The 12,627-nt window shown below is 40.9% G+C and overlaps 1 long non-coding RNA gene across 8 annotated transcripts in view; it reads left to right on the forward strand.

The window, feature by feature from the left end:
- Positions 1-11,674, forward strand: part of LOC130152922 (uncharacterized) — a 30,752-nt gene extending 19,078 nt beyond the window's left edge. For 4 of the 8 annotated variants that reach the window (XR_008823148.1, XR_008823153.1, XR_008823150.1 and 1 more), the window contains one exon: positions 1,877-11,674. This is a non-coding gene — a long non-coding RNA (uncharacterized LOC130152922). The remainder of the gene's footprint in view (positions 1-1,876) is intronic. The other 4 variants (XR_008823154.1, XR_008823158.1, XR_008823152.1 and 1 more) reach the window with 4 other exon arrangements.
- Positions 11,675-12,627: the final 953 nt, after the last annotated feature.

A 12,627-nucleotide genomic window follows, 5' to 3' on the forward strand; every position in this document is an offset into this window, starting at 1 on the left:
ATGTCTCTGCTGTGGCTATGAACTTAGGAGGAACCTCCTCAACCCTCTCACCCCACAGACACAAACACAGGTGCTTCCAAGTACCTATTTCCAAACAAGGTTTAAAATGAGCACTTGTACCTCTGTCCCTAATTACACATTCCTGTATATTAACATTTATTTCATGCATACTGTTTGAAAACCTAAGACCATTCTTCCCTTTACTCCTCCTTTGTATCTTAACACTCTGAGAAGTTGTTTTTTTAATAAAAAAAAAAAAAAACAAAAAAAAAAACACCCAACCTTAAAAGCAAGCAGCAATGGCAACATCTAATAAGTTTGTGGTCCCCCTAGATTCTCAGGTATCCCTGCAGTGCTACCTATGCTCACCTTGAGAAGAGTAGCAGGGGCAGCAAGGAACCACTGTCAGATCAAACTGAGCCTCAACAACCACCTGTTTAAGCTATAATTCAAAGTGACAAAGAACTCTTCAGAGGTACTAAGGGATTTGCTGCAAAATACCTCTCAAGTGTTAACTGAATTCATTCATTTCAGATTCATCAAACCTTTGGTAAGAGTACATCCAAATACAGACCAGCTGAATACAGTAGCTCCCCCCGCCCCGCAGAGGTGAAATGGAGGCCTTTTGTGCTTTCTCAAAGGTCAAAAGGGGAACTTAAGCTATCAGCTACTTGTTGGTTTTCCCATACGATCCAGGATCAATGCAATTTCAGCAGAAAATTATAACCAAACTAAAAGTGAAGCTACTCACACATGCTGAGACTTCACATGAGAGAATGGAGGGAAGGAACAGAAAGAAAAGGAAGGGTCTTGGAAACGTGGTCCAGAAGCTTAGAAAGCTTGTACTGCATTGTACGCATGAGTAACATAGCTACTGAATATTCCAGCCTTCAAGCACCTGCTAGTTACCCTTGGCCATAGGTATTTACATTACATTTTTATTTTGTAATAATTTTGTAATGTAATAGGCCATTTTTTTGTAATTTTGGGAGGGTTTTTTTGTAAAATTTTGTTAATTTTTTTGTAAAACTTTTGTAATGTAATAGGCCATTACAGATTTTAAAGAGGAAGATACATCATTCATAAGGTCCCTGCATGTATGCAAATATATGATAACACATGCAGGGTTTCAAAAGGTGCAGGGTATCATCTGAGGATGTGGTAAAATATGCAAATGTTTGTACTGTATTACCACCCCTAGATCAGTGGGCTTTCCGAAAACTGGTTAGGAAAAACTTGGTACTCTCACTGGTTAAGCACCACCTGCTGAAACAGTTAGCATCTGGCAAGAAGCAAATCGATTCCTCAATCACTCCATCAGGGGAAAATAAACCTACAAGTCTTGGGAAAAGCTATACAGCTCTTCACACAAGCTGCACAGCACCATAAACGTCTGACCACCTGAAACAATCCTATTTCATCATCATATACAGCAATTATTACAACAATGTTCTTAACACCTCCAGAATAGTTTGCAGATTCTTCTCAAAAATTTATTATACCTACATAATATGTCTTTCATAAAAGTTTTTGTTTTCATACAAGGAAAATAGTACATAGACAAGCATTCCTCACAGTATTGCAAACAGTTAAGATTTCATTGCAAAACCCTCAGTATGTGGCAGCTCCTTCCAATAATGAAAATTTCAGTTTTCTTTTCAAGTAAATTTCTCATTACATAAAAAAGCTGAAAAATGTGACCCTAATGCAGCTCAGAGGCTGAGTAAACTGGTGGTAAATAAACATAACTCAACATATTTATTTGATTTGAAATTCACATGACTTTTAATCAAGTCTCAATTTTTTCTGTGAATGATTCATGATGTTGAAAGCCTGGGTTTGACATACTCTCATAATACTTATTTGCATTCTACAGAGCCTTTGGCAATTCTTCTGTGACAAATAAAACATGTGTGGTGCATGCATCGAAAACGAAGACAAGCTTATCAACAGGGTCAGCATAATTTTAACTTCCCTTTGCCAAGCTTGTATTTTAAGGCATCACCTCTCCCATACATACAGACCCCATCTAGTCAAGTGTCTTACAGTGGCTGTAATTGTGACAGCACATATTCTGCATTGGGTCTTGCTTTAACCTGAGGAAGTGACAGCCTCTGAAGAGAAAATTAGCTAAAGATGACAGAAAATTCCAGGGGAGTTCAAATAGCACATCTTTAAGTGAAGTGTGATACTTAGACCAGCAGAGGGATACTCTTAAATGCCTCTGGATGCAACCTTTAAAACATTTTTCAATATTCATTTATCCACCCTCTCTCTCCCTTCCTGCTCTGCCACCTCCATACCACCTCAATAGTCTTCCTTTTCTCTTCCTGGCTGGAAAGGACCAGTAACTTACATTGCCCAAAACTGCAGCAGCTGCAGATATAGAAGAGTTTAGTGCCCTTTGCCATCAGAGCAAGATCAGGTTTTCTTCCTGGAGGTGTAGGGGAATACAGGTGGGGGCCATTTGTCATTCACCTGCAGCTCATCAGGAGGCAGCCCAAAGCCCTTATGGGTGGGCTCCATCTCCCTATATATACATCAGTGAGGAACAGGAGGATGGTACACAGGCTTTCAGAGCTCTTTGCTCCCCATGGCACATGCCAGAGAAGAATTCTACATGTAAAGATGATGGTGAACGCTTTTTATGTAGGCCTTGCTGTTCAGAAAAGGGGGAAAGGGACTGCCTTACGCCCACCTCTTAGCACACTTTCACAGCCCAGTTGGCCCCACAGTTCTTTGGTTAGAAGGTTAAACAGCAGAGTTGAAGACATCAACAGCTACAGGGAACTGAGCACTGCCAAGCTGCCACAGAAAGCCCAGCCTCTACAGTGGCTTGTTTCACGGGACCTGCAGCAGCAGGGACATGACAAGACAGCAATGCATGAACCAAATTACCAGGATCACAACTGTGTTTGTTGTTGGAAGCAGTACTTTTGACAATGCTGGAATTCCTCGGCCTTTGACTTACTCCCAGTCACTATTCACACGTATAACTATATGCAGTAATAAAGAAGGGAAAGAGAATGACTGGACTGAGCAATTGCAGTGAAAACAGGAAATAGATCACAGCTTTGCTGCAATCTGTGAAATGTGCCTCCAGTGCCTTTTTATTCTGCTCTTGCTTACTATTCCTTTCTCAAATGGATGGTAACAGGTATTACTTGTTTCACACTAAGTGTAATTTCCTTCACTTTTTGTGCTGATTAGGAAATTAACAGGCAGTATAAGCAAGGTTAATTGCTTTTCCCATTTAAAATATACTGCTCTTGAAAGAATTAAAGTAGTAACAAGATCACCTATACACACAACTCTATGCATACATGCACCCTCTCAAATGAAACAAAAATCACTAGCAAATGAGATTAATGGCAAAAGCCAAGCAAATAACATTTTTACAAGTGAGTTATCTAGGAAAAAGTTAAGTTTAATTGTCTTTCAGATCTGTTATGATGTAATAACTGTCTATTAATGTTTAGCAGCAGATTAGGTTTTAATGACCATTGCTATTTTTGGCTGGTGGGTGACATGTAGTTTAAATATAAACCAGATTTATGTTTTACACCGGGATGACTTTCTCAGATGACTCTCCTTGACTTAACCTCTTCACACCCCACAAGACATTTAATATAATTTTATTTCTAATAGACTGTGAGCCAATAGGATCATATTTGCTACTACTGATGTTTTCAATGAGAAATAAAATCAATGAGGTTTATGCTGAAGATAAGTGTGATAAGTGTAAGTGGCTTCAAAAATATTAGGAGGGTTACATTATTCAACCAAATGATGCAAATTAAGAAAAACTGGATAGAAGTAAAATCTATGAAAAACTCCTGATCTTGCTGCGTTGGAAAATTCTTAGCTAGAATTTGTTTTTTTGTTGACACTCTCAAAAATTAGTATTAGTAGGTAAGAAACTGTCTCCTTTTCAACGCAAGCAGTTAACCTTACGCATTCATACCTACAAAGAAAAAAAAAAATCATCTTAGACCTAGAGACAATAAAGCAGCCCAATGGGCTGCTAGGAGAAAAACACACGGTACTTGATGTAGTGTAAGAAGAACAGGCAAACAAGGCAAAGCCAGTCCACCAACTGACTGAGAAAACAAGACAGTAACACAGAAGCAGCATTCTGCATCATTAAAAAAAAAAAAGATATACACATGTGCAATAAATGTTGCATCTACATTTCTAGGTATGGTATTTTCCAATGAGCTACAAACACAGGAATAATAGAAAAAGCAATAGGCCAAATAACAGAACAAGAAATATTTACAGTTCCCTACAGCAAATGTCTGTGTAGTAATAACAAAGAGCCTGTTTTTCCACGTTTTACCATGTTAATGACTTGTGTTGCACATTAATCAAGAGTCCAGCCTCATTGACCTTTGTAGAGTGAAGAAAAAAAAAAATTAATTATTGCACTCATTTTTTCCAGGTACTTTTGTTATTATTTATATTCTCCTAACAGAGGTCACCATCTAACCCAAAGCCTAGTTATGAAAGGTCCTGGGCATTCTCACACTAAACACAGCTTTCCTTCTTCCGCATTCCTCCTTCATATTATCTAATCAACAAAGAATGGGAAGAAGACACTCTTCTGCAGAGAACAGAGGTGCAGATGGATAGCAGCTAGTGATTTCCATGTCTGCCCTTCAACTCTGAAACCAAGCTTCAGCCAGTAAGTGGACCATTTCCAGCTGACTTCAGTAACAAGTGATAAATACTCAGCATTTCCTTAATCTCTGTAGAATCAGCTCCTCCAGCGAGCGCAACTGAACAAAGTCCAATTTCTGACAAAATTATTCCCCCCAAGTAATATACACTTGCCTTAGGTTTGTCCCTCTCCAAAGGAGTACTTTCTAGATCTTTTAGGTTAGCAGTGAACCCAGTCTTTTCCCCAGGTACCGCTTCAGCACTTAAGCTTGATTAGCAAACTGGACAGCAAAGCTCCTGTCAAACCTTATGGAAATGAGGTAATATCCTCAGCATCTCTCTTATTGCCTTCATAACATTGGAGGACAAGACTACAGCCAATCTTGTGTAAAGCGCTGCTAAACCTGTCCAGTGAAAATGCGAAGGCTCAGCTGTGTGTGAAGGAAGATACTTTGGTGTCACCACAAGCTAGCGGTACCCCCTCAAACACAAGCTGACAGAGTGCACATTGTTTGGTCTCCTTCCTAAGGAGGAGTATCATACAGCTGTACACAACAGCGATTTGCAATCTGAAGGGGCCGCTGCACTAGAGCTGAACACCAGTGCTTCTCTTGCTATTACAAAGGAAACATTTTATACTAGAAACTCTGAATAGGTAAAATATTTACATAAATAACGATCCCATACACACATGTCTCTTCCCTTTTAAAGTGAAACAAAAGCCAGATATTTCCGGCTGGAAGTATAAAAGGGATCTTAATTAAACAGAACATTTAAACTCAGCTGGAATTTCACCAGCAGCTCCCAGCTCCACTCCTGCATCATGACCTGGCATCACCAAGATCCACATGGTGACTGGTTGTCCTCCAAAGGCACTGGCCCCGTAATCCTAATCCCCTAATTTCAGCAAAAGGAAAGTGAGTTTTGCAAAAGAAATATTTAATCCAGTATGCACATGTACTTTCTAAAGGTACTATTATAGTGTTTCTAAACAATAAAATGTTTGGGTAGGTGACAGGCTAAAATTAATTAGTTTCTCGAGTGCTTTCTTGCAGACATTAATTGCAAGGACAATCAGGATAAATGTGTTTAAGAGAATTTTCTTGGGCAGCTGAGTAAGGAATGTGAGACACTTTGCCTATTTTCATGTCTCATAGCCTGAAGATCAGTAGCAACCAGCCAAAAGAGCGAATACACCTGTTTTCAAATTTGCCTAAAACACATCTGCCTTGGTAAGACTCAAATTAAAAATGTTTCTTAATGGCTTATTACATAGTGGGTCGCTATAAGATCCACGGAACAAATGAAGACAGTTCTTACCACTGCAAGTTATACTATAGTCCCAGAAAAATGATGCAGTATCATGTGAAGAAAGTGGGGGCCCAAACCAAACCCTGAAAATTTCTCAGTGCCTTTTTCACCAAGTAACCCTACTCCTACTTGACTCCTCCTAAAATTAAGAGATTTGAATTAATCTTTTAGATGAATTATTGCAGGACTGCAGTGACTGCATTCAACAACAATGCTCTCAACTTGTAGTTTGCCAAACTGCAACAATGACCTTTATAACATTTTACATTTTTAAGTACACATTGAACTTAATCAAGAAAGCAATGTAAACATGTTAGTCACAGGCATCTGGCAAAATCAAATACTATCAAATACAGTCAGACTGCAATGGGATGGCTGCACCACCGAGAATCTGCAATGAACTTAACTACTCAGTTTCCATCATTTCTAAGGAAACAGTAAACACTCATTTCCATATACCCTAAGAGCTGTAAAATTTGCAGTAACACCTTTATTTGTGGTGGTGTATATAAAGTATGCAAGTCCACTTCAGATTTTACTCTTAATGCATTGCTTCCGCCTAGAAAAAGCAAGATGTCTTAGTAGTTGAGGAGAAACATTTAACTGTAGAAATCATATGCAATTCCAGAGAAGAAATTAAGCACCTCTGGCAACTATAATACAAGATAATTAGTCTGATGTATGGGCCTGTCTCTTGTGATATTTTGCAAGGGAGTATATAAATACCAAAATGTAGCTATCCTTGATATGCAAGATTAATTTGGGGGACAGGGAGGAGAATTTTGGTATCTGCTTAAACATTTCCTTGTGAAGAGATGACCACATTTCTCATCCTCCACAGGAAAGGGTTCCAAATGCACTGCTCTAGTTCTAGCTAATCTGAGGTCACTGGCAACCCCCCCCCCCCCGATTTCTGTAGTAAGCAGCACAACCAAGAGAGGGCCTTTGAAAAAACATCACCCCAAGCCTAGCAAGCAGCAAGTAAAACCTTTGTTATTTAAGGTCATAGCTGGAGGTGGAACTGCAATAAAGTATTTCATTCGATTATCTGAAAAGCCATTCATGGTAAACAACAAACGACTACTTTTTAGTACATCTTTACTTTGACTTATTTTACTGTATGAGAAGTAAATACTCTAGTTTATAAAACAAGTGGATAAATGACAAAAAGAAGTCAGCCCTAAACATTTTACTAAAGCAATCATTCTTTTGTTTATTTTGTTCTCCCTATAAGGGAGATTCACAAGCAAAAAGCAGGAACACTGGGCTTCAAAAGTAACCAAAATTGGCAAATTGTGCAGAAAGATAGATAGTGTCATTGTTTAGCACTTGGCACCAGTGTGGATCAGAGCAAGCAAGAACACAGATCGCCTGTGATGGGAAATCTATCAGATGTAACAGAGCCAACTGATGGCTAAAAATCTTAACATTAAGATCCTTTCATCCACTGCTTACCTTACATTTACGTAAGTTTCACGTCTAAAGCAATGAGAATCCAGAGATGGGAATATCTGAATTGAAAGAAAACTGTATTTCAGCGAAAAGAAAGGTCAAGACCTTCTGTTCATCCAAACTGACTATCAACAAAAAGAACAATATCTAAAATTAATTTTCTCTAACATTTTTCCATTCAGGCCTTGCCTAAACTGTCATAGAAATAGGGAGGGAAGAAAGACCTGAGTGCATCTTCTGAGGGCAAGAAGGGGTAAGTTGCTTCCTGGCATCACTGTCCCTTCTGACCGCACAGTTTAACTCTCCCTTTACCCAAAGCGTATGTTCATTGCAAATGCAGCCGCTATAATTCAGCAGCATATTATACACAAGCTCACAGCGCAAGATCCCAGCCAGAGCTGTTTCATTTTGGAAGAAGACAGAAATACCATTCGTAAATTAGGTACTATCACCAGGAACAGGAACAGTTTAGCATCGAAACACTTCAGCAATCTGTGTGTATAAAGCCAGAGCATTACATGCCAGTAGATTTCAGGCTGTAGATAGCTTTAGGGTGAGAGAGCAGGGAGAGCCCAAATGGGACAGTTTGCTACCAGAACTTTATCAAGGAGTTTATGCACGATTTCTTCCTCCTACATTAGGAATTAAAACTACTGATGTGGGGCTCAGTTCGCCAGCATGAAGAATGGCAGGGGGGAGGACCCCAAACAAGCACTTTCTCACAGCTTCAGTCACAGCTAGAGGGAGACAGCAATGCTTGGCAAAAAAGTACACTCATGTCAGAGGTTCGCTTCACTCCTGAGGAGTCTGAGTGCCACAGTCCACATACTGACAGCAAGCAACAAAAATGCCTCTTCATGGCAATCAGGCTGGGAAACTTCTAGGAATTTAATCCCCTTTTACAACTGTCCTTCTATTAAAAACCCTCCCGTTTTCAAACACAGTTCATTCCAACCACATGAAAATGAGGTACTTTTACAAGCCACATCACCTGAAGGAGGAGGAATTGATCATCTCCAAGGCAAGGAAGTCATCCCAGGTTACACGGCAGCAGAGCTGAATTTCACTCCGAGGCACCAGAAGCCCTTTGCTCACAGGACTGGGGTGCAGTAGGAACTTCTCAACCAACCAGCACATATCAAGGATATCCTGGAAAAGTTACCTTCATCTCTTCCTTGAGAATTAGAATTATGTAAACTCTCCTCCAGGAAAACAGAAGACACAAATTTGCTGTTACCCCTGTGCTGCTGACCCAAGTGAAACTTTTCAGAATTTTATGTTTTTCTGAAAATATTCAGGTGATCAACTTCAATATTTTTGAAATAAGTTTTTCCTATTACACAGCTAGAAATTACTTTTTCTGGTAATGTTTCACTTCATGGCATTTCATTTTAAGAAACTAAGGTGCTCTTAACAGAAAAGATTTCAGTTGTGTTGAAACATTCTTGCTGATACATGATTTTGATTTTAAAAAGTGTCAATTTTCTGCAGAAAATAGTACTCCCTGGATTTTCTTTCCTCCTCAAAATTGCCAATAACTTAAAGTAATTTTCTCTCTGCTCAGTGGAGAAGATGCGTGCAATGTGATGACTCAGATCACTATTGCATATAATGGTAGACCACTGGGCAGCCTACTATGTGCTGAGAGGAGAACCAGAAGGAATCACAGTTCTACTAATGAACGCTGGTGCTGGAATGCTCTCCACGACCCGGATTCCCCATCATATTTTTCTTACACTTCCCTCAGCAAAAGGACAAGTCCTTTCTCCCTCACTCCCCTCCAATGCAAAATTCACATACATTTTCAAGAGCGTTTTTTCCTGCTACCAAATATACTTCAACTTGTGTACCCTTCACCTCTTAAAATACCCAGAATCTCCACCCCACTGGGCTGAGTCCTAAACTCACTGCCTTCTTCCCCCAGAACCTGCCATGAGTCCCAAGCGTTTCATTACTGTAGGTAAAAACAAAACTGAGGGGAGAAGTACAGACCAGCACATCACTAAAAATTGATAGACAGAACAGTTGAGAATACTGATCTCCCCAGAATCATATTTTCCTTATTGAGTAATTAGAGGTTAGCTGCAATTAAACCAGAACAGCTAGTCCAACAGTGGGTCTGCTTCCTGGTGGCACACTCACTAGTACCAGCAGTAAGGGAAAATACCACGTACTTTTTTGTCCATCCCTACCAAATTCACCATTACTCAAGCAAAAATGCACAGAGTAGGGAAGAGAAGAGCAGCAAAGGACATTGCAGCAGAGCCACCCTCAAGTGCCACACAATCAGTTCAAACACTTTTCTCTGCAAGAACCTCTTGCACTTCAGCTTCTTCAACTTACTTGGTTTCCTGCCTGCCTTGTAACACAATCACTAATGTTTAGCTTTCAAAGTAGCAAGGTGCGAGACTGAAGCGCTCTTTCACTGATCTTTCTCTGACCTAATCTGGGTCTTGCTATTCTCATCTACAAATGACTGGTACTGCAGAAGCAGTCTTCCCTACCATGCATGGCAGAATTGTCCACATAAACAACACAGACCTAAAAAGCTCATGTCAGGAATAATTGGAATTAAAGCTTAAGGTTTTCTGTTAAAGAAAAAACAGAAAAGAAAAAAAGGTAAATCCTGAATTAGTTATTTGGCATAGCAGTTTTTATCCATAGGACTTCCTTGTGCCTCCCTCTCTGCAGCATTAATTACCTTTCCCTGTAAAAACAGCCAGCACCTTTGATTCATTTTTGAATGCTAATCTTCCAATCAACAGCAGGATTTCATCCAGTTTAAGTGACAGGGTCAGTCAGACCGGTTCACATTATCTAATGAAGCCACTGTCACATATATACTTTCAGGGAATACCTGCAGCCCACACTTCAAGACTATACTAGGACTAAGCCTTCCTCGTAGCCCTTCAGTGTCTCCAGATCTCATCACTGCATTTTGAATTGGCAAAGTTCTCTGTGAAATGGAGCAAGCCTCAACCCTTAAAACATGTTCCTCTGTCGCCTTAACCAAACAGTGCCTGGAAAGGTTTTCCCATGTTAAGCAAACAAAGAGCAATACCCAAGGACACCACAGCATGGTTAGAGGCAGGACAGAAACAATTGTGGGGATAGACAATAATGCAAAAGCTCATCTTCACAAAGCAAATACTTCTGTCCGTGAGGAAAATTCCAAATGCAGCCTGCATGAAAATCACTGAAAACTGAAAGCGTACAACTTGTATCTCTGTGGTGTAAAGCAAAGCTATAGCTGCAGCAACAGTGAGAAAACTAAATCAATACTATTCAGGACCAATATCGGTAAGCCACCAACCAAACAAGCAACAGTGTGAACCTACTGATTCTGTAGAGCTATACCTCCACACCGTTTTCTTCATCTTCTGAAACATTTCAATCACCTTGCAAAATAGAAAACTGAAGACCAAAACTCCTAAATAATACTTCCTAAAACCCTGAAGTCACGCTTAAATAATTACAAAAACCCTTAGTAGGATGTTCTGCATTATACACTTGTCAAAAGGCTTTACATTAATAAAAAATTGTGGGTATTTTTTTTCAATTATTATTATTAATATTCTGCTGTGGATTTATCAGGCTGAACACTTAGTTACGACAACCTCAGGTAACTCAGTGAGACTCCCTGGACAGGTTTGTTACACACTGCCTGAATAAAGACTGCTCCTGCTGAGTGCAGACAAAGAACATCACTATGCGCGGACAAAACAAGGTAAAATTAATGCACGAGCTTATTTTAACAGGCATCCAGAGACAGAAGAGCCTGTCAGCCACTGGAGGCTCACATGTCCCCATCCTCCTTCCCAGCCATGTTAAAGGCTTCTGGGAATGCATTCCCTCACCACTGTGCCCCTGATCTCAGGGTGAAAACCAGGGCAGGATTAGAAAAGAGCTGGGGGATAAACACATTGGTAAAACAATAAATACCAACTAGACAGCTACAAGGGTCAGGAGATGTTTAGGAAGATTACAAGTTCAAAGACCACAGCAGCAGCAAGTACTGACAAAGCGTACTTCTGAAAAATACATGCAAGTCACATGCATATATATCGTACATATATACAATTTTTCATACAAAATTTTTATCATTTTGACTCTTATTTAAAATTATTTTTTTTAGACAAGGACTGGAACATGAAGGGCTACCTTCCTTACTAGTGCTTTCCTACTGCAGAGGGCATCCCCAAAGAGTGCTGGGGAGGGCCTCTTCAACATTGCGCCACAGGCCTCCGAAGGGATTTCTTTAGCAAGCCAAAGATTTTATTTTTTCTGGGGGGTGGGATGGGGTGTGGGGGTGTGGGCAGAAACAGCAGGGGTAGGAAAAGGCTGCACAGGTCACATACAGCCCCTGAGTGGCATCTCAGGGGAAGTTGTGCATGGTCACTGCAGCCACCACCCCTGGCCCTGCTTCCCCGTCTCATGGGGGACAGTGTAGAGGCCCTGGTGGGGCAGCACCACCTCAGGGCACTCGGACCCACACTCTGGGGCCCACCACCCAGGCGGTGTGGGGCCTGCCCCATGGCCTTCTCCTCAGGGCCCATCACCAAGGTCCCTGGGGCTCACGCAACCCCTGACCCTAAGGCCTCACTTTGATGGCCCCCAAGCAGAACCCACCCCAGGCCCCAGCGACCCACCGGCAGGGCCCAGTGGCCCCACGACAACAACGTACAAGTTCTCCAGCAGCCCGGTCCCACACCCACAGCACAAAAGTTGTCCTCGCTGCTGCCCCTCTATGGAAACCAATACTGAGGCTATCAGCCACGCAGGAAAGGAGACACAGGTCTGTAGTGCTGCTTTCAGACCCAAATTCAGGACATATCAGGCACATCAAGAGGCCATTAAATTGCTGAAACAGCTTTTAAACCAACCAGACAGGCAGGTAAAATGGTTTGCGAAGACTTGTTATGTGAGATCAGGTCTCCCCAATGTCTTTGAGGCACTCAAAGTGCCCCAGCAGGCCAAAGAGTATGGTAAGAACATGGCTGCCATCCTTCACCAGCTGAAGGGGTCAGGCTGCATTTAAGTAGTCAATGAACACCAAGAGCAGTACCCTAAAAGCAACACAGCCGTTGCAAAAGGTTGCTAAAGATCTACAGCACTTCCTCCTCTGCCCCGAAACAATCATACTTTAAACATACCCTTCTAGAGAAATGGTCCAGCCACTAATAGTAACTGTTTACGTGCATCAGT

This window comes from Falco biarmicus, chromosome 1 (genome assembly GCF_023638135.1).
Source record: "Falco biarmicus isolate bFalBia1 chromosome 1, bFalBia1.pri, whole genome shotgun sequence".
Classification (NCBI taxonomy): Eukaryota; Metazoa; Chordata; class Aves; order Falconiformes; family Falconidae; genus Falco; species Falco biarmicus.